At 51.7% G+C, this 22,833-nt stretch overlaps 1 long non-coding RNA gene across 1 annotated transcript; it reads right to left on the bottom strand.

The window, feature by feature from the left end:
- Positions 1–549: 549 nt before the first annotated feature.
- Positions 550–13,959, bottom strand: LOC128791799 (uncharacterized). Its single transcript, XR_008432149.1, has 3 exons — positions 13,825–13,959; positions 13,191–13,271; positions 550–631 (listed from the first exon to the last, which is right to left on the bottom strand). It is a non-coding gene; the product is annotated as an uncharacterized LOC128791799 (long non-coding RNA).
- Between the last annotated feature and the right edge of the window lie 8,874 nt (positions 13,960–22,833).

Here is a 22,833-nt window from a genome sequence, read left to right as displayed (position 1 = left end):
GTCAGGAGTGGATAATGCAGGAAAATCATGAGTGGATAATGATGGAATTTTGAGTGGATCGTGCAGGAATTGTGAGTGGATCGTGCAGGAATTGTGAGTGGATAATGATGGAATTGTGAGTGGATCGTGCAGGAATTGTGAGTGGATCGTGCCTGCTTTTCTCCGCTTCCATGGAAGCCCCTGTTTCCAGGAGGGAAGTCACCCTGAAGTTCTGAGGCAGAGGAGGCAGCAGGGCCAGGTCTGCCCGGCCTGGCAGAGCCCCCGTGCTCTCATCCCCCGGGGTCCTTCCGTGCAATTAAAGCTCCGGCTGCTCTGTTTCCATGACAACTTTTCTTTCCGTGAGAAAAGCCCTGCCAGCCGCGGGCTGTGATTCCAGCACTCCCTAAATGCGCCCATTAAGCATCATCTACGTGGTGCTGCGGGAACAGCAAAGCAGGGAAGTAAGGCTGGCTGTAATGTGAAAGGGACCCTTCCACCTGAGAACCAAAACAGAAAACCGCTGGACATGGTTACGATGATCAGGCTTGACGTCTTATTTCCGTCTGGAGACACAAGTGAGATCTGCAGGAGTTACACCAGCAGCCCCGAGGGGGTGGAACTGGGCTGGGTTGGTCTCTCAGGATGATCCAAGCTGGAAGGGAACAAACCAAGGAAAGGAATAAACTCGATTTTTACCTTTGGAAAAAAAAAAAAAAAAATCCACTTTGTTTGGAAGGGACCTTCAAGCCCATCCAGAGCCATTCCCTGGGTCCTGTCCCTCATCCCTTGTCCCCAGTCCCTCTCCATCCTTCCTGTGGCTCCTTTAGGTCACCCTGAGGTCACCCCACCCTTCTCCTGTGCAGGTGAGCAATCCCAGCTCTCCCAGCAGAGCTGCTCCATCCTCTGATCATCTCAGGTGATCATCACCTGCCTAATGCAAATATTTGTTCTTTAATACAGAATAATTGATTGCTCCAGGCAGTAAAATCTCCCCTCCAATGGCTGCAGAACTGAATGTGACTCCATATAAGTTATTTTTCAAAAGCGGAATTAAAATACAGAATTTATATTTCTATATAATAAGTACAGGTGACTTCACAAACCACTCTAAACTTAATTCAAAACAGGTGGGAATTACAAGAAAGCTCTACAGACTGTGGTATCAGGTGATATTATTGGGGTTCCCCGTGGTGTTTCAAGGTTTAGATTGAATATTTGGGGGAAATCCCTCCCCAAAGGGCTCTCAGGCCCAGGACAGGCTGCCCAGGGCTGCTGAGAGATGCTGAGGCTGTTCCTGCCCTACCCACAGAGCTCAGCTGCTTCACCAGGAGCAAACACCTCCCAGGATCTCTGAGCATTGCCAGGGAAATTCCCATTCCCATTCCCATTCCCATTCCCATTCCTCAGCCATTAATGCAGGACTTCTCTGGAAATAGCTGTATAATGGCTCGAAGGTGCTCGTTTCCCTGCTCCCTTGGCACGAGGCTGGCTGGAAATGGGGTGGAAAGGAATGAAAACCTCGTGGAGCTGTGCAGGGAGTGCAGATCAGTTCAGGGACAGCGCTGGCTGCAGGTCCTTCATGTGGAATTAGGGTCATTACTGTGATTTTAGCAGGAGCCGCGTGCAAGTACACACAGGAACGAGAGAAAATAACATTTTCAAGGGTTATTCAGCAGTGGGCTGCAGAATACAGATGTTGGATATGATGTATTCGCACTAAATTGGATTGTGGGTAAGTGAAGGACTTGATCTCGAATTCAGGGCTGGAATCCTGCTCTGAGCTCAGTGGGAAATCCACAGGCTCTGTTTCCCTTTTGCAGCTCATTCAATAAATGTTTTGGCATCCCTGCTTGTTCTGCTGCCTTAATCTTCCCTTCTAGAGAGCAGAAATTAGCGTTTCTAATTTATTCAGCAGGGGGAACAAAACAAAGGCTGGGGTGGAATGCCCCGGAGATAAGCCAGGCGCTGAGTCAGCAGCAGCGAGCTCGCAGAGGAACTCCTCTCTGAGCAGGATTTAACGGGAGAGATGGCCAAGAGCAGGGAAAAGCTTTTATCTGTGGTGCACTGAGGCAGATACGAGACTCCAGTGCACCCTCAGGCCATTCTGCAGCTCTCTGCTGGCCCTAAATCCTGCGTGTCCCGAGGCAGCAGCTCGGCCACTGCCTGCCCAGGGGCAAGGCTGTAAAATTGAATATTTTGGGTACCTGCTGCCAACCAGAGCAGTTTTCTCTCTGCCTTTGCCTTCCCTGGGGCAGGGCAGGACTTGGGTGCCGGAGTAACGCCCAAGCTGCCAAAATTTACTTTCCCTCTTCAGAGATGGGTTCCCCCCTCTCTTAACTTGAGCAAATTCATCCCTGCACTCACTCCAGAACTCTCCTGTTGTGCAGGAGCCCTCCAGGCCCAGGCCTCTGCTTCCCTGCCCCACCTCTCTGCACTTCCCTTGCTGATTAACTGCAATAAATGGAATGGAAGCAGCAGCCCTGGGGCAGGGCTGGGGGGTAAAAGCAGCCTTTTGCTATGTGAAAAATGCGTGTTTTATGATTGGCTCTTCGCAAATATTAAATTGGATGCTGTATGTGTTAGGGAGGGTTATTTTGTAATACTGTATTAATCCTTTTTAACTAGAGTGTTAAATACAGTTTTAGGTTATAACATAATGGTAAAATAGAAACCCTATTTATAAAAGATATATATTTATAAAAGATATTTTATAAATAAGAGATATTTTAAAAGATATTTTTTACTAGCTCAAGAAAGGGAAAAGATAAACAAGAAACTCTTCGCACAGAGATAACAGTGACAGGGCACATAAAGAATTACAGCCCCCTTATCAGAAAAGACAAACATCCTTCCACCTTGAGAAGCTGATCCTACACATCCAGACTCCTTTGGCTTCACGGGCTGGGAAATGAGGACTTTTACACTCTTGGGGTCATCCCGACCCACAGACCCCGAGAATGTACTATTTAAAATAGAGATACTGTGCTATTCTACCTACTCACTTCTTACTCACCCATCAACTAACTCACACTTGTGACTCTCAGCTGGATCCCACTGGTCACTGACCCCAAACAACCTTCACCAGAATCCAGCCCAGCAATCCCTGCAGGTGAACAATCTCCACACCACATTCCACATGGGGAAAGCAAAGGGGCAGAGATAAAGATTGTTTTCTCCTCTTCTCTCTGTGCAATCCTGAGAGACAGAATTGTGCCCCTCTGTCCAGAGAATGTGAATGTCACAGCAGGGCACAGCAAAACCCATAAAATCCAGTCAAAGCTGGGGCCCTTCCAGGTGCCCACAGCAGGGATGGCTCTGGATTCCCATAAATCCTCCATGCAAAGTGCCCATTATCCCAGCTGAGGGGCAGAAATCGATCCCACAAACCATCACCAGCCACAGCCCCTGACAGCCTCACCCAGCCTGGGCTGTGGCTGCTGGGCTGCACCCCACACAGGAAAATGACATTAATGCACATTAAAATGCTCAAACAGAGGCCAGTATCCCCCACACGGCAGTACAGCCTCAGAAACCCCTCTTTGGAAAAGGGAGGCTCTTTAAATGATGAATTTTAGAGAGTGAGATAACTTTAAAAGTGAATATTCTGAATTTCTAAAGGTGGTCAAGGGGCACCCACATTCCCAAACTTCCCCTGGAAAGAGGAATTCAGGCCACTCATGGTTTCTATCAGTGACTATCAGATTGTTTAGAGGCAAGAAAAGGGGACATGGGGTGAGTGGCAGAGCTGGAGCTCCCCGGCCTCGGGGGGAAGCTGAGGCTGATGAGAATTCCCAGGATTTGACCCTTGAACAGCAGCAATCCCAGACACACAGACTGCACCTCTTTTCCTAAAATCCCCTCTTTAAGGGCTGCATTTGGCCATTTCCCTGTAAGTGGCTGGGATAAGAGGCTCTAAAGCATCTCTGCATCTCCAGCTAATAAAAAGACACATAACTCTTCCCAAGGGTGAAAAATGAAGAGCAAGCAGTGGAAGGGCTGCTAAATCCCGGGGATCTGGGGAGAGGGAGTTTGGTTTCGCTGCTCTCAGGTAATTTGTTTAAACCTGCATGGGGCTGGAGCAGGGAGGAAATTAATCTAATTAGAGACCCTCATTATGTTTCTCTGCATCAGAACTTTGCAAAGTCGTAAGAGGACACGAAAGTTCTGTCTGAGCACAACGGGGAATGGCTCCCACTGCCAGGGGCAGGGATAAATGGGATATTGGGAATTAGGAACTGTTCCCTGGCAGGGTGGGCAGCCCCTGGATCCCTGGCAGTGCCCAAGGCCAGGCTGGATGGAGCCCATCCCATTCCACCCCTGCTTTGATGCCAGGATCTGAGCTTTTATATTTTCATATATTTGCAGTCCTGCAGTTCTTCAGCGTGTAACTCACACTCCCCACACAGGCTCAGCTGCTGCTTCCCCAGGTGGGGCACACACAGCAATTCCTCCCCAGGCTGGCAACCAAGGACACCTCACTGCCTCAGGCCCCAGAGATGCAAACAAAAGTCATTTCTGGGCGGAGAAAACCTGAGGTAAACGACTTCATTAGCTGAAGCTGTAATTGGCAGATCAAGCCCCAATATGCCAATGAACCAAATTTGTAAAAATATGAGAACCTGTGAGCCGAGGTCCATTTTGGGTGTAGCCCCTGGGGGGCTTTGTCTGCCCAAAATGCACCTGAGAGCCCTGCAACAAATACAACTGCTTTTTATTCCCTTAATTCTGTCTGGCCTCTGTTTTTAGGGAGCCCCAAAAAGGCATCACCGTGGGCAGGGACCCCTCCCACTGTCCCAGGGGGGTGCAGTGCTTGGGCCACTGGAGCTGCCTGTGCTCCTGCTCTGGAGGAGATGCAGGAGCTGCCGTGGTGCCACCAGCCCCGGGTGCTGATTATTCACTTGCTCTGGCTGTTAGTGACAGTCATAAAACCTGACAATGCCTTGGAGGAACGCTTTCAAAAAGGCTTTTTAATAAACTGTGAAAACTGTTGTTTCAGCAATTGGAAAATAATTAAGGAGCAATTATGGGAGCAAACAGAAATCCTGAGCATATAGGCAAGCTATTAAAATATGTTCTTTAAGAAATTATTGCAGTCACACTGGAAAGAAAAGCAGCTTTTAAATAAAGTTATGGTTACAACAGACTGAAAGGAGGGGAGAAATGAAAGGAATAATTCATGCTGGAAAGAGGAAATATTCACTGCCCTCCCAGCACACAGTCCATCTGGGAACTGGCCTTCCTTAATTTCCTTATGCAGAAACATAATTGCATTTTTCCTTGGCAGTGTCCCAGGCCAGGCTGGACACTGGGGCTGGAGCACCTGGGACAGGGGAAGGTGTCCCTGCCCTGGCAGGGGTGGCACTGGGGTGGGATTTGGGGTCCCCTCCGAGCCCATCCAGTCTGGGATTCCGTGCCCTGCCCCAAGCACCCCAGGCACAGCAGTGCCTTGGGCCCTCCAGGAAGGAATTTCGGCTTCACCCATTCCCAAAGGTGCAGGAGCTGTGGGAACCACAGGGATGAGCTGCTGGAGGCGCTGGAGCTGTTCCCAAGGTTAAGGGAATGCTGTTCCTTGTGGTATCACCTGCTGTCAGCTCCTCCTGCACCGGAGGGCTTGAGGAGGTCACCTGGCACAGTGACACCGCGGGCTGTTGTCACCAGCAGCAGCTGTGCCACTGTCACCTGGCTGTCACACGTGTCACTGTCACCTGGCTGTCACAGAGCAGCTCCTCCCTGTGCAGCAGAACCACGAGGGAGCTGCACTGATCCCAGAATCTCAGAATGGTTTGGGTGGGAAGGGACCCCAAATCCCAGCCAGTGCCACTCCTGCCGTGGCAGGGACACCTCCCACTGTCCCAGGTGCTCCAGCCCCAGTGTCCAGCCTGGCCTTGGGCACTGCCAGGGATCCAGGGGGTTTCCAGCTCCACAGAACCAACTCTGCACCCCCAGCACTTCCCTGCTCCTCCAGTGTAACTTCACAAGCCATGGTGGAGTTTCCCTGCTGTTCCCATTTCCCTGCAACGGGATCACGGCAGCCTTTCCTCCCGCAGCCCAGAACTGCTCTAAGTTATTATTTCTGGATCAGCTGATTCTGCAAACACCATCACAAGTGAGAGAGCTCTCAGTGCATCACCTCCCTGTCAAAGCAAAGAATGCCCCATTTACCCACGGAGCACACCAGGAAAAAACTGGGATTTCACCCAGGCATTGGCTCCTGACAGTGATGGTAGTTAAAGGCTATCACATGAAACATTGAATTATCAGCTCAGGCTGCAGAACTGCAGCGAGATAACAGAGAATTTGGAATAGTAATTGATAACTCCATGCTGAAATCAATGCTATTAGACTGCACTGATGTGGAGACTTCTTTTACCCATAAAGCACAATTAAAAATTGAACTGAGGAGCTTTAACGTGGGGATCTCTGTCACGTGTGTGGCTGCCAGCACCTGCACTGACAAACGTGAGAGTGCAAAATCCTCGCAGTGCAAATGCTCAGAGGGCCCTGTGCAGAGCCAGTTTCCTGCTAGAACAGCCCAGCTGGGGGCTGAGATCACAAACCTGGCTCCAGGAGGGTTTCTCAGCCCACTCTCACTGTGGGGCACAGACAGAGAGCGAGGCCAGGTCCCTGCAGCCCCTTCCAACACCAGGGATCCATCACCCTGGCTGGGCTCACTCCTTGTCCTGCTTCTCCCTTCCCGCAGCTCCGCGGAGCCCTGTGTGCTGGAGCAGAGGGGGCTGCAGGGCAGGAGGAATGCCCAGGGCTGCCTGGGAGCTGTTTCTGCTCCAGCAGGAAGCTCTGCTGCTCCCCAGCTCGGACTGAGCCTCCCCTTCCCGAGCCTGGCACGCAGCAAAAGCACCTGGAATTCCTGCAGGCAGGGTTTGCACCACACTGCCAGGCACAGGGGGCATTGCAGGGGTGGCTGGGCAGTGCCAGGGGCTGCCCTGGGTGCTCCCTGTGCTGTGGCAGGAACATTCTTCTCTCCCTCAGGATTTTTCACAGAGCAGCACGGAGAGAAAGAAAGAGAAAACAATTTCTATTTCTGCCCCTTGTGTTTCCCATGTGGAATGTGCTTGGAGAATTGTTTCCCTGGGGTGATTGCTGGGTTGGATTCTGGAGAGGATTGTTTGGGGCTGGTGGGCAATCCAACCCAATCCAACCCAATCCAACCCAATCCAATCCAATCCAACCCAACCCAATCCAATCCAACCCAATCCAACCCAATCCAACCCAATCCAATCCAATCCAATCCAATCCAATCCAACCCAATCCAACCCAATCCAATCCAACCCAATCCAATCCAATCCAACCCAATCCAATCCAATCCAATCCAACCAATCCAATCCAACCCAATCCAACCCAATCCAACCCAATCCAATCCAACCCAATCCAATCCAACCCAATCCAACCCAATCCAATCCAACCCAATCCAATCCAATCCAATCCAATCCAATCCAATCCAATCCAACCCAATCCAACCAATCCAACCCAATCCAACCCAACCCAATCCAATCCAATCCAATCCAATCCAATCCAATCCAACCCAATCCAATCCAATCCAGCCCAATCCAATCCAATCCAACCCAATCCAATCCAATCCAGCCCACTGTGGCTGCACTCTCAGAGAGGGGCACGAGTTGGGAGTGAGTTAGAGATGGGAGTTAGAACAAGTAGGTTTGTAGCTTTAGTATCTCCTTTAAATAGTATATTAATGAATTATAGCATAGTTCTAATAAAGAAATCATTCAGCCTTCTGAGCTGGAGTCACACACCAGCATTCCTTCCCCCCGGGTTCACCTGCATTTACAATAGCTGTGGGTCCCTTCCAGCTCAGCACAAATTAGATTTCACAGCCCCCTCTTGGTACAAATAACACAAGCCCCACATTGCTCTAAGACAGCATTCCCACAGGAATCTTATCAATAATCTTAACAGGAGTCTTACCAACAGCAGAGAGAGGATTTCAGGTTTTTTCCCTATTCCAGCTCCAAAAAAAGGTGAATCAAAGCAATGATGCCACTTCACCAAGTGCCAGCTCTCACAGAGACAGGCAGGGACACCTCCCACTGTCCCAGGTGCTCCAGCCCCAGTGTCCAGCCTGGCCTTGGGCACTGCCAGGGATCCAGGGGCAGCCACAGCTGCTCTGGGAATTCCATCCCTGCCAGGGAACAATTCCCAATTCCCAATCTCCCACCCAGCCCTGCCCTCTGGCACTGGGAGCCATTCCCTGGCTCCTGTCCCTCATCCCTTGTCCCCAGTCCCTCTCCATCCTTCCTGTGGCTCCTTCAGGCCCTGTGGGGCCACGCTGAGGTCACCCCACCCTTCTCCTGTGCAGGTGAGCAATCCCAGCTCTCCCAGCAGAGCTGCTCCATCCTCTGATCATTTGCTGCCTCCTCTGGATTCTCCCCAGCAGCTCCAGGTGCCTCCTGTGCCGGGCCAGCTCTGCAGGTGGGGCTCACCTGGGCACAGGGCAGAGTTCCCCAGATCATGGGAAGGAGGACCAGGGCCCAGGTGTCCGACCAGAGCCCCGGGAAGGTGACTGAGGCGTTGCAGAAGCCCAGGTTTTCCCCAGCAGTGCTCCCAGCACTTCCCAAGGCTCAGGATTCATTCCCAGCGTGGAGCTGAAGGCACAGAGCCATCAGAGGGGGATTTGTGCTGCAAAGCTGATCTAATGAAGAGCAAAGCCCAGCTCTGGTGAGAGCAGCAGTTCTTTAACAGCATTATTTGCTGTGCCTAAAGGTGACAGAGGAGCCGGTGTCAGCGAGCTCGGAGCTGTGATCGATGGAGCCCCACGCTGCTTTTATTGGAACAAATGCTCCAACAAGCCCCATAATGTGATTGTATCTCTGCCTGCTTGGTGTTCTACAACTCCAGATCGCTCCCAGCCTCCTGCAGGAGACGGGCAATCATTTCCTGCAGCAAATAAAATAATTCCCTCTTACTCTCTGTTATGAAAATGCCATTTGTTTTGATTTGATAAAGTGACTTCTGTTTAGCATCTTCACAAAGCAGAAGGGTTGATGGGTTTGATGGATTTTCCTCTCTTTTTTTGCAGGTTTAGTTGCACCTGTTAAACACACACACCCATAAATTTCAGATATTGCTGGTTTGGGGATTGGGGGTACCACGCTGATACAGAGCATTAACTCCCACAACGGTTCTGTGAAGGGATGAGAACGGATCTCCCTCAATCACATTCCTGGGAACAAATGATCTCCGGGCGTGCAAAGGCAATTTACAGGAAATATAACTTCGTTATTCAGTGTTTCACAACAAATGCCAACCAGAATTCCACAGAATAAACTCGCAAAAAAGGAACGATCAGCCGTGCTGGAAGAACAAATTGTTCAAAACGTTTCAGAGGCTAAAAAACCACGCCAAAACTCTTTAGGGGAAGTAACACATCCTCAGCGCTGAGGGCTGGGCCATTCCTACAACCCCTTTGCAGCCCTGAACCCTCCCCTGGCAGAGCTCTGCCTGTGCTGTTGCCTCCTCTCCGCTCCCTAAAGCTCCTGTACCACTCCAGAAATGATTCCCAAGCGTTTCACCCTGCCCAGACAGATCTGGGGGGATCCCTGCGGGCCCAGCAGAGTTTGGGGAAGCTGGGGCTGCCTCACCTCCGCACCTCCCGCAGCAGCTGCCTGGTGCAGAGGTGAGCAGGGAGCTCCAGATGTGCAGATGGTGCTGGCAGGAGCCTGCAGGACAGGCTGCCTCATTACAAGGGATAATTAACGACAGCTGCCTCCATGGTTGATTACTGCCAGCAATTAGACCCGGAGACACATTGCAGCAGGCAGCCAGCGAGAGCTGGGCTGGGCATTGCCTCACCTGGGCGAGGCCACAGCCCCTGAATTCCTGCCCATCTCTTGGAACAGCTTGGATTTCTTTCCCAGGACACCGTTTGCATTTTCTTACGGGATCCCTGGGGCTGGAAAAGCCCCCCAGGATCACCAAGTCCCAGCTGTGCCCCATGCCCACCCTGTCCCCAGCCCTGAGTGCCACCTCCAGGGGACACCTCCAGGGATGGGCACTGCAACCCTCCCTGGGCAGTGCCAATCCCTGACCCCCTTTCCATGGGGAAATTCCTGCTGATCCCACCCTGAGCCTGCCCTGGCCCAGCCTGAGGCTGTTCCCTCTCCTCCTGTCAATGGAATCGCAGGATCACTGAGGCTGGAAAACTGCACCAAGCCCAGCCCTGACCCAGCCCCAGCCTGTCAGCACTGAACCCTGGCCCCAGGACCCCCATCCCCAGGGTTTGAGCCCCTCCAGGGATGGAGACTCCACCACTTCCCTGGGATCCTGCTGCAGCAGAAAACCTCAGCCTGCAGAGAAATCTGTGCACAGATGGTGCCAAGGCAGCTCCTGGGCTGGGAGCTGAAATCCATTCATCACACACACTGAAATATTTCACATTACAGCTTTTGATACAGGAGGAAACAAGAAATGTGTTCTCTCCCTCAGGAGAGGGGAAACAAAAGAAGTGTAATATTAATTTTAATATTATTTGTTGCCCACAACAGCTTGCAGAACACAAAGAGACCTCAGCGGGGTTTGAACACGCTGCTTTAGGAAGCTGCACCCAGGGTAGAGTTTATGAAAAATTAAAATTACACCACCAGGATTTTCTGATAAAAAATCCCTTAAAGTTTCATCATCATCAACGGGAACATTTGTCATCTTTATAATGTTTTAGGTTGCATTTTCCCAAGTTTTATCATCCTTAGGATTCCCTTGGGAAGGGCAGAGCAGTGACAGCATGTTCAGGAGAGCTCCAGCTTGCAGCCAAATATTCCCATTAAATACAATCAAACGTCTTCTAATATTATACATGATCATAAAATATATTCCATACAACAGATAAGTAAAATTAAACATAACCCATCAGCAGCAGATTTCCTTGCAAGCACCAGAGTAAGGCAGAGCAGGGAGGGACAGATCCATCCCCCCGAGCTCTCCAGGACCCCTGGCCTGTCCTGTCCTCCCCAGCACTCCGTGGCCCCTGTGGGAACCCAGGACACCCCTCTGGCTGCCCTGGCTGGCTCCAGACCCTGGCAGGGGCTCAGAGACCCTGGCACAAAGTCAAAAACACCTGTGGCTTCCATTTTAACCTGTGGGAAAAGCTGCCAACTCTGTGTGAGGAATTACAGCCACAAGGGTTTGAGTAGTGTGGTAGGTGAATTAACACAGGGTGGAAAAGTAGAATTTAGGGGTTTTTAGAATGGGATTCAAGGGGACAAGATGGAGGGATTTGGGCGTGTCCTGACCTCCTTCTCCTTCTCCTTGCCCTCCATGTCTCGCTGTGCTGGTGACACTTTTCTGTTGGTTCAAGGCAGAGATTCACAGTCTAACATCAATGACAGATATTGCCACATTGTTATAAACAGTCTGGATGTAACTGTTGATATAAAGTGTGAACACCACCTGACAGGGCAGAGCAGGTGGCCATGGCTTCCTTTCTGGACAGAGCTCAGCAGGTCAGAGAAAGAATGTTTAGATCAGGAAAAATAAACAACCTTGAAAGCACAACTGGAGCATTCCAGGCTCCTTTGGCTGCTCGAGCTGTCATACTGTTGGGGTCCCCACAAGCTGACCCTGACCCCGAGAATTCGACAGCCCCCAGCACCTTCAAGCCCACGCAGGGATCCCAGTCTGGAATTCCATCACATCTATGTCCAGGTTTCTCTGCTCCCTTCCTGCCCTGCAGAAGCCAGAGGAAGCTGGGACACCAAAGCCACTCCGAGTTAATGAGGGGAGGAGGTGATCAATGAACACAATTGGGTGTCAGCCTTTGCAGTGCCCCAGTTAAGCCCCAGCTGGTTTTTAAAATGAGACAGAGGAGCGGCTCACAGCCCCATTAATGCCCGTCAGCAGCACTCGGGGAAGGAAGAAAAACGACCCTGTTCCATAGCCAGCATCCTTAAAGCACTCCTTGGTCTGGAGAAAAGTGAAATACGAGCCCCGGAGGGGCTGGATGGAACCAGGAGGAGCAGCAGGAGCAGCTGTGGCACCTCCCCAGCCCGGGGACACCCGTGCTGCTCCTGCCCCAGCCAGGAGGGAAGGGCCAGGCTGGACACTGGGACAGGGAAGGTGTCCCTGCCATGCAGGGTGGCACTGGATGGGATTTAGGGTCCTTTCCCTGATCCTGGGCATCATTCCATGATCCTGGGGGTGATCCCTGCCAGGTCCTGGAGCCCCAGCCTTGGCAGCCGCTGGGCACGAGCTCAGGGCTGGGTCTCCAGACACTTTTCCTGCAGGGAGGAGGTAAAAATCCCCAATTATTCCCTGCCGGTGTCACCCGGAGGCTGCAGGGGTGGGAAGCTTTGGAGGAGCAGCTCCGGGCACGCAGGGACTGCAGGTCTGTCTGCCTGCAAACTGACAGCTTGCTCTAGGAATAAACAGAGGTTGTAGAAGCTCTGATTTGTCTTTTCAACGCGCATTTCCAGCAGGATACTCGCTGGAAATATAAATCTTGAAGTGTGCACACTGTCCTGAACCTATGGGTGCACATACTACAGAGAAGATTGCCCCACCTCACGTCCTCTCTGATGACTGATGCCAGCTTTTATTCCCTTTAACGCTCCAGGAAATCACCCAAGGAGTCATAAATAATAGAAGAACATCAGGCCCAGGAAGTTATCTCACTTATCCCATCTGAGAAATCCCTTCCCTTTGTGCACTGCTTTATCTGCTCCCCCCAAAAATTGCCTTACAATGAGACAGAAAAACCAAGTGACTTTGGGCTTATCTGAAAGTGCATTATTGATAATTACGGGGTTTCCATTCCAGCCCGAGCCGTCCTGGCTGAGGATGAATTTGTTGTGAGGTGAAGCAGGAGCTGGAACTCCCCCCTGCTCTGTGCTGGCAGAGCAGCGCAAAATTTCGTGGAATGTGTTTGGAATTCCAACAGCAGCATGAGTGCCAGCAGCAGGGAAGGGGCAGTAAAAGTGATTTATCTGTGTCCATCGAGGATGCAGCTTGACATCTACACCCATGAGCTGGGGAAGCTGCAGTTGGAATAAATGGAAATGAGAATAAATAAATAGTGTTTTACAGGGGAAGCAAGTGGACAATGGGGAAGTACCTCGGGCTTTTAGAGCCTGCCTGCAGGAATATCACTTCATCTCCCACGCCTCTGATGGGCTTTTCATGCCAAATCAAGCAATGTTTTTGTCACCTTAGGAGAGTGATGTTGAGAATGCCCAAGGGCTCTGTACCTGCCTGCCAGCACCGTGTGTCACCCTGACACAGACCGCAGCCCACCGCAGCCCTGCTGAAAATGGTAACTGGCACAGCTCCTGAAAAACAAAAAAAGCACCTGCTTTACCCAAATCGTTCAAAATCCAGGAATTCCTGGATCCCCAGCAGTTCCCAAATTGTCACTGCCACTCCCCGTGCTGTCAGCTCGCTTAAAAAACCAAAGTCAACAAAGATGAAACTGCTTAAGGAGCAGGAGTTTTTTTCCTTTGCTAATATGCTCTGCCTTATAAACAAACATAATTTCACAGCACCTTTAAATATTAACACATTTGGAGTGTTTGTTCCATGCTGAGCACAGGAAAGGATTGACTGGGGCTTTTTCTCCAGCAGAGGTTCCTTCCCTCTGCCCCACCAGACACTGGCAGCAGCTTCCACGGGAAACATGGACACTGAGCATTTCTTGTGTCTGGGGAAAGCTGGACATGGCACTCCGGGCTGGTGACAAGGTGGGGATCAGCACAGCTTGGACTTGGAGGGTTTCTCCAAGCCCAGAGCTGCTGGGATCCCATGAACTGACCTGCAGCACCCCCTGGACCCAAACCCCCTCCAAACCCCAGTGAAATGACGGCAGGAGCAGGGAACCCCACTCACCTTCCCACCTGTGCTCCCTCCCGGCTCCCTTTGCCTCTTCCTGGCCTTTTTATAGAAATGAGGTTAATGAAGGCACCACCTGCAGCTTGACCCAGCTCCCTGGCAGAGGGGACCCTGCTGATGCCAACTATTTAAAATGTGGCTTAGAAAAAAGAATCAGTGACATCCAATAAGCTCCACAGCAAACTGGGGTGTTTAGACCTGTTATTTTATATGAAATATATGAAAAGTAGATACAGGGAACGTGAGGTGTTCTTTTGCAAAATGATTTACCTGTTTTCTTCTGGTCTCCCGTGTGTCAGATGAATAATTTTCTTACTGTAAGGATGTGCCCAGAGACAAAGGTGGGATGAGCTCCTGGAGTAGAATAAAATGTATTACATCAATTTCAATATAAAGAAATACAATTCTATATGCGAAAATCTATAGAAATGCAGATATGTATTGCCTTATCCCTACATTTATTTAATTAACAGGTTAATTGGTGATGGCAGGGTGGGGTGTAAACACCCGTTTGATTCCCTCATCCAGCCCACACAAACCAACAAAAACAGGGGAACGTCCCCGGAGTGACAGAGAGCAGACCCAAAGTGGGACAGGAGAGTTTCCTGCGCAGAGAGCGGCTCCCAGTTCCGCCCCAGCACAGCCCAGGCTGGCAGAGACCGATGGGACACAGCTCAATAAAGATCCCACATCTTCTGTAAACCGAGGCACTCATTAGGCTAAAAGGCATCGTTCACGCCGGGTGATTTGTACTGCACGGGTCCTGTAGGTAATTACCTCACACGGAGGTAATTTATGTTACACGGCAAACTCGCCTGGCTCCCCCCCCATGGGTTTGCCGTTGTTATCCTTTGTTAAACGACACTGAAACTTCCCATAAAGGCTGGAACGGAGGCTTTGATGGGCTTTGTGTATCTTCACATGGAAAACAGCTCCTGGGCAGGAGCTGTAAGCCTTGCGCTGCTATTCTACTGGGTCTTGTTATTTCCGGGAGAGGATTTATGGGATCGCTTGTAGCAGGTAAAAGCTGCTCTGTGCAAACTGTCCCTGCAGCTTTCTGAGGAGGAATCTCCTCCTTTTCCTAAGGTCAGCTGCTCCAGAGCTTGAGCAAGGGCAGCCAGGCAGGGCCAGAGCTTGGACAGGCACCTCCTGCCATGCCCAAAATCCCAGAGCTGGCTTGGGCTCCACGATCTTGGAGGTCTTTGCTCATTAACGCTCCTGATTTTTGCTGCAGCTGGAGCGTTTCGGTACCTATCAAAACGTCCTTGCCTGACAAAAGAAATCCAAAAAAATCCTCCCAGGCCTCCTTAACAAGCCCAAAAGATTTGGGAAAAGGGATGGGAAAGAGCCAAAGCCGAAATATAAATAGGATTGCTTGTTTGGAAGGAAGTCTGTGCTGGCTTTGAGGCACGAGGTGCCTCCCCTTGTCACAGCACCAGGGGCTCAGAGCTGGGCTGGGCTTGGGTTCCCCTTTCCCTCCAACCCTTCCCAGGATCCCAGCCCACACGGAGCTGGCTGTGAGCACAGGTCAGGGGAAGGGGTCTGCCCACACCCACGGGGCATTTGGGACACAGAGTTTGTGACCCTGCAGCCAAAAAGGAAAGTTCCAAAGAAACCTGTCCCTCACGCCAAGCTGCCAGTTTGTGTCTGATGGATGCTGAGGGACTCAGCCCTGCTCCCTGACAGCTTCCAAATTAAACTTTGGGCTGCTTAGGAGGTTGTCAGCCAATAAATCCAAGTGTTTTAGAGGTCCAAGGCTGTTTCTCCTGCCTGTTAGACAGGATGGATGGTTTGGTCTCTGGGAATCTGGAAGCAACATCCACCTTGGCTTTCCCTGTTTCTGGCTCATGTTTATGTGGCTACTGAGGGAGATTTTGTGCTTTAAAAAGAACTCAGGAGCTGTTATTTGCTTGGGCTGGAATAACTCTGATTCCCACCCACACCCACTGATGAGAGCAGGGCAGGAATTCCCAGGAGAGTCCCCCCACCCCTTACCTGTGGTGCCTAAAGCCCGTTAGGAAAGACCAGCCCCATTTTGAAGCCAGACAGTTCATTTTCCCCTCCCAGGCTGCTGACACATCTCTCCCTCCCCCAGATTCTACCCAGCAGCTCATGCCAAGCCACCTTTGAATCCCAGTGGGTTCCAACAGCTCACCTGAGTTTTGCTCCTGGGAATCCCTGGAGCTTTGAGCTCCTACAGAGCACAGCCCCATTCCCTGTGCCTCGCAGGAGCCGTTCCCCCCGTGGCACCGAGCCCATCCCACCCCTCTGCATGCCAACCCCACGGCTCCCTCTTCCTTCCAAGCCACCCCCTTCTTGGGAATTCCTGTTAAATCCAGCAGATTCCCGGGGCAGAGCTTCAGTCTCAACAAAAAAAAAAAAAAAAAAGCTCTGGACCCAAAAATGCGCCCCACACCAGCAGGTTTGGCAGGGCAGGAGCTCGGGCCAGCTCCATGGGATGTCCCAGGGGGATGCTGGGCAAGGCTGGCACAGCTGGCACAGCACAGCTGGCACAGCTCGGCTGCCTCACGCGTATTTGTTGCAGTAATGAGCAGGCAGGACTCACTTTCTTCATGCAGAAAAGCCAATTTTCAGTGCTACAGCCCATTTTTGCCTTATCCCTACATTCATGAAATGAAATTCTCCTTTTCTAATCTCTCAGCTCTTACAGGCAAAGTGCCTTTGAATTTGGGACACCTTCCACTGCCCCAGACTGTTCCAAGCCTCATCCAACCCGGCCTTGGACACTTCCAGGGATCCAGGGCCTGCCCACCCTCCCAGGGAACAATTCCTTCCCAAAATCCCACCCATCCCTGCCCTCCAGATGCCTCAGGAAGAGCAGTTGCAGCAAAGACTGACCATGTGTTACTGACATTGACCATAAATGACATGTTAATCCAATAAATGCTAGTTCACATCAGTTATTGTAATGCAATAACACTGGATGTAATTTTCCTTTCTAAAATCCTATTTAAATCCTGTTTATCTGAACTTTTAGTAGGAAGCAGGCAGCCAGGGGATGGCTCCTGGCCGTGCACGCTGATATTTCCCCACAAGCACCTCACAGCTGTGCTGCCTCACCCAGCAGTTCCAGAATAACCTCTGGATTCCTTGGAGGTTCCACAGATTCCAGATTTTCACCAGGCCTGGAAATCCAGAGGGGGGAGCCTTCTGCTTTTAATCTTCAGAAAGAAAAAACCCCACGTGCAACCCTCCTGTCTCAGGGTTGGAAACAAACCCAAGAGGTTTTCTTCACTCAGCTGGGGAAATAAGGCAGGGATGAGGAGAGGAATCCCTCCCTTTGCTTGGAACAGATTTTATCACCCTGCAAGAAGTGAAGGCACCTCAGACAGCACTGGGATAGATGAAGAATTGGTGTGTGTCAATATTCCTTTAAAATCCTGCACTCAAAAATGGTGAAAATCCAAAGTTCTGAGGAGCCCCGAGTACAGCAACAGCTGAGGAAAAAAGAGATCTGGATTTATCTGATGTGAATTTTGGGAGCTGCAGGAGTTAGTCGGCATCACAAAAAATGGATGAGGCATTGCACCCCGGCCCTGGAATGAAATATTAATGAAGGGATTTCTATTTCCACACCTCCCCTCCATTCTCCTGTTACCTGGTGGCTTTGTTCCTGCTCCGCTGGGCCTTTCCCAGCCCATCCCCAGCTCCCACGCTGGCTTTTGATGTGGGGCTCCAGCAGCCTCCTGGAGCTGTCAGCATCTTGAAAGAGAAATAAACTCTGCTGTGTGAAAGGCACTGGGAACTCCAGTGACTCTGGGATCTCCTGAACACTCAAAAGGGAGATTTATCTACAGATGAAAACCGCCTTCCAGGGCTCTCCACTGGCTTTGTGCTGCCTCTGTTCCCTGCTCCCCCAGCTGGGCTGGCTCCTCCTGACACATCTCTGACACCCACGCAGATTCCATACAATGCATCCAAATGGGAATTCACACCCCACATTCACCCCCCCCCGGGGGCTCAGGGATTCTCCAGGGGTTCCAACCAGCTTCCAGTCTGAGCTGGGAGCAGAAGCAGGAGCAGAACCAGGAGATGGGAATAGAATCAGGAGCTGGGAATAGAACCAGGAGCAGAAGCAAGAGCTGGGAATAGAAGCAGGAGCAGAAGCAGCAGAACCAGGAGCAGAAGCAGCAGAAGCAGGAGCTGGGAATAGAACCAGGAGTAGAAGCAGGAGCTGGGAGCAGAAGCAGGAGCAGAAACAGGACCAGAAGCAGGAGGAGAAGCAGGAGCTGGGAATAGAACCAAGAGCAGGGAACAGAAGCAGGAGCAGAAGCAGGAGCTGGGAGCAGAAGGAGGAGCAGTAGCTGGGAGCAGAACCAGGAGCAGGAGCTGGGAGCAGAAGCAGGAGCTGGGAGCAGAAGGAGGAGCAGTAGCTGGGAGCAGAACCAGGAGCAGAAGCAGGAACAAGAGCAGAACCAGGAGCAGAAGCAGGAGCAGAACCAGGAGCAGAAGCAGAACCAGGAGCAGAAGCAGGAGCAAAAGCAGAACCAGGAGCAGGAGCAGAAGCAGGAGCAGAAGCAGGAGCAGAAGCAGAACCAGGAGCAGGAGCAGGAGCAGAAGTAGGAGCAGAAGCAGAACCAGGAGCAGAAGCAGGAGCAAAAGCAGAACCAGGAGCAGGAGCAGGAGCAGGAGCAGGAGCAGAAGCAGAAGCAGAAGCAGGAGCAGGAGCAGAAGCAGGAGCAGAAGCAGAACCAGGAGCAGAAGCAGGAGCAAAAGCAGAACCAGGAGCAGGAGCAGGAGCAGGAGCAGAAGCAGAAGCAGAAGCAGGAGCAGGAGCAGAAGCAGAACCAGGAGCACGAGCTGGGAGCAGAACCAGGAGCAGGAGCAGAAGCAGAAGCAGGAACAGAAGCAGCCCCCAGCAGAGAGGTGCTGCAGGAATGGAGGGGGAAGGAAGCCCTGCAATAACACGATGCTGTGTGTAAGAAATCCCCTGTTACTGCCGAGTGTCACCCCTGGGCTGGCACCCTGGGGCTGCAGCCACCAAGGGAGGTCCCCAGGAGCCTCCTTCGGTCCAGCTGAGCCCCCCCAGCTCCCCCGGGGGCTCAGCATGGGGAGGGACGAGGTGGCACTGCGGTGGCACTGTGGCATCATTGCAGTGTCACTGCGTTGTCATTGTGGTGCCATTGTGGTGTCATTGCAGTGTCACTGTGGTGTCACTGCATTGTCATTGTGTGTATCTGCAGTGTCACCGTGGTGCCACTGTGGTGTCACTGTGGTGTATCTGTATCATTGCAGTGTCACTGTGATGTCACTGAGTTGTCACTGTGATGTGACTGTGCTGTCACCGTGGTGTCACTGTGGTATCATTGCAGTGTCACTGTGATGTCACTGCATTGTCATTGTGTGTATCTGCAGTGTCACCGTGGTGCCACTGTGGTGTCACTGTGGTGTATCTGTATCATTGCAGTGTCACTGTGATGTCACCGTGGTGTCACTATGGTGTCACTGTGGTGTATCTGTGTGTCACTGTGGTGTCATTGCAGTGTCACTGTGATGTCACTGCGTTGTCACTGTGATGTGACTGTGCTGTCACCGTGGTGTCACTGTGGTGTCATTGCAGTGTCACTGTGATGTCACTGCGTTGTCACTGTGGTGTAACTGTGCTGTCACCGTGGTGTCACTGTGATGTAACTGTGGTGTATCTGTGTGTCACTGTGATGTCACTGCCTTGTCACTGTGATGTGACTGTGCTGTCACCGTGGTGTCACTATGGTGTCACTGTGGTGTATCTGTGTGTCACTGTGGTGTCATTGCAGTGTCACTGTGATGTCACTGCATTGTCACTGTGGTGTAACTGTGCTGTCACCGTGGTGTCACTATGGTGTCACTGTGGTGTATCTGTGTGTCACTGTGGTGTCATTGCAGTGTCACTGTGATGTGACTGTGCTGTCACCGTGGTGTCACTATGGTGTCACTGTGGTATCATTGCGGTGTCACCATGGTGTCACTGCATTGTCACCGTGGTGTCACTATGCTGTCACTGTGCTGTCACTGTGCTGTCATTGCAGTGTCACTGTGTTGTCACTGTGGTGTAACTGTGACTGTGCTGTCACCGTGGTGTCACTGTGGTGTCATTGTGGTGTATCTGTGTGTCACTGTGGTGTCATTGCAATGTCACTGTGATGTCACTGCATTGTCACTGTGGTGTGACTGTGCTGTCACCGTGGTGTCACTATGGTGTCACTGTGGTGTATCTGTGTGTCACTGTGGTGTCATTGCAGTGTCACTGTGTTGTCACTGTGGTGTAACTGTGACTGTGCTGTCAGCGTGGTGTCACTCCCCGCAGGTGCCACCCAGCTGCACCCGTGGTGCCAGGAGCTGCAGGCACAGCTGGAGATGCTGAGCCCGGGGAAGGTCCCTGCAGAGGAGAGGAGAGGTCACACAAGGACGGGGTCCCTGCACGAGGCAGGGGAGCCGTGGGATGGGCTTTAGGGCCCATTCCAGCCCAGCCCAGTCTGGGATTCTGGGATTCTGCCGTCCCAAAGGGCCCCTCCTGCTCCATCCACCCCTGAGCTCGGAGGGCTGAGCAGAGCCGGGCCCGCTCCCAGCCTGTGTGCAGCAGAGCCCTGGGATCACTCAGCTGGGACTGAGGGACGAGCAGCAGACCCAGATCCCTGCCCAGCCTCCCCTGCCCCTCCAATACTCTCAGTTGTCAAGGCCCGGTTTAGCAGGGGGGCTGTGCTTTGTCAGCCTGACAGAACAGCAGCAGGGCTCGTTTATGAGGAGAATAAATAGGGATTGAGAGTGCTCTTGTAACGTTTGGATCGAGCTCTCCTGAATAAAAGAGGAAAAGCAAATTATTGTTGTTTGCTCTGTAAGCAGCCTGAGCTCTTTTCCAGGGAAACCAATTAGGGATTTTCATCTACTTAAAGAGGGGAGTGGAGGAGCTGTATGATGCACAAAAATGCAGCTTCCTGGCTGTCCTTCTGCTCCTGCAGGTCCCCTTTTCCAGGGGAACCCACACTGGGAATTTCATGAGCTTGTTCTAAAGAAAATATTCCCTGATTGCTCTCAAGTTGCCTTCTCCAAGCTCCATCCTCCCCCTTCAGGACATGAGGCCACCCTGGTGAGGTTCTGTTCCATGAGATGGTCAGGGTGTGCCGAGTGGTGGGCAGGAGCAGGTTAATACTCACCGTTAATGCGAGGGCTGTAATTAGTGGCATCAGGAGCAGGTTAATGCTCACAGTTAATGGGTAATTAGTGTGTGATTAGTGGCATCAGGAGCAGGTTAATCCACAGCACCCTCCTGGTGACAGAGAAAGATGGTTGGTGGCTCCTGTCATCCATGCCATTGTCCCTCTCCAGCTGCTGTTCCAAACCAGTCCCACTCCTCTCAATTTCAGCCTCTGCATCCTCTGGCATTTCTCTTTCAGCTCCTGCTCTGGACTGATGCTCTTGTTATTTATTCTATCTGATATTCTCAAATCAAGCAGTGGATCTTCAAAAGAAATCCTCGATCAAAGGGCAGCTCCACCTGGGCCTGGTTCTGGCCAGGTTAAACCTGTGGCTTCCCTCTCTGATGGGAACATGATCATGGAATATTTCACTCTCAGGCTCTGAAGGAAATTCTGATGATTGATAATTTTCCATTTCATTCCCATTCCCTCTCATCTCCTTGGACTAAAGGGAAACAATCTTCTTTTTTAAGAGAGCCTGCTTTGATGTTGCTGGGAACGTTGGATTCAGCTAATTCAGAAAGATTTAATATTTATTTTTGCTGTTATCAGCCCTGGCTGGGAGATACCTGCACTGGCAGCTCTGGAATAATGGGGTGGTGATTCTGTGCCAGCAAGGGAACAAGTCTGGGACATTTTGGGAGGATGGGAGGAAGTGGGGAAAAGCCTTTGTAGCTTCAAAAGGTGCTGAGATGGGGCAGCAGCACCACGTCCAGCATGGTGTGCTCATAACCAGAAATCTGGGGGAATTTTGGGAAGATCGGTAGCCACAGCCAGTAGCAAGGAAAAACTCCAGGAAGGCTTTGACTCAGCGGGAATTTCCCCATGGAAAGGGGGTCAGGGATTGGAACTGCCCGGGGAGGGTTGGAGTGTCCATCCCTGGAGGTGTCCAGGGAACTCCTGGAGGTGGCACTCAGAGCTCTGGGCTGGGGACAAGGTGGGGATGGGGCACAGCTGGGACTCGGTGAGCCTGGAGGGCTTTTCCCACCTCAGGGATTCCAGGATTCTGAGATCGTGGCTCCTGGGACCAGGCTCAGTGTTTGCAGTGCCTTGAAGCAGAACTGGGTCTATCCTGCTCAGGTTGAACCTCTCCAGAAGCAAAGCACCACCTCTGGAGCAGTTTGGCTGTAAATGTTTCGGGCTGAAAACGCATGAAATTAAGTGCAGGTTTGGAGCCTGGAGGGATCAGCAGATAAAAGAACCACATGAGGAAAAAGCAGGTACCAAATGTTCTCCATGTGGGGATTTACACTCCACGTGCTCCCTGATTACAGCACAACTCCTGCAGTTCCTGGAGGATAAACCCTCCCATGACAGCACTTCAGGGAAGGCACCGAGTCCCTGTGGGAGCCCAGAGCCCTGCCCTAACCTTTCCCTGCTGCCACAGCCCAAACCCCAAACCATTCCCTGTGCTCGGAGACAGCAGCAGTGGGAGAGGGGGAGCCTCACCTTGCACTGCTGGGCCAGGTTTCACCCGCTGTCCTTCACCATGGAGAAGAAATGGGATCTGTCAGCTGTCTCCATCCTGGATGCTGAGTGGGCAAGCGCTCAGAGACAAATCCCAGCTGGATTTTTCCTGTAGGGTGTACCAAAAAACGGATGCAGCAGCCAGGCAAGACACGGTGCTAAAGATTCTCCATGTGGGAGGCACTGCTTGAGAGCAGAGAGCCCAGGAGAGGAGGGCTCTGGAGAGGAACTCTCCAGAGGCTGCTCCTTCCTGCATCTCTCTTCTGGCTCCAGCATGGATAAGAGCCAACCTGCCAGTGCCACCTGGGAGAGGGGCACTGCCCTCACCCCTCCATCCCAGGAG

Source organism: Vidua chalybeata, chromosome 8 (genome assembly GCF_026979565.1).
Source record: "Vidua chalybeata isolate OUT-0048 chromosome 8, bVidCha1 merged haplotype, whole genome shotgun sequence".
Taxonomy (NCBI): Eukaryota; Metazoa; Chordata; class Aves; order Passeriformes; family Viduidae; genus Vidua; species Vidua chalybeata.
Note: the sequence above shows the minus strand (reverse complement) of the source record. Positions and strands in the feature narration are given on the sequence as shown.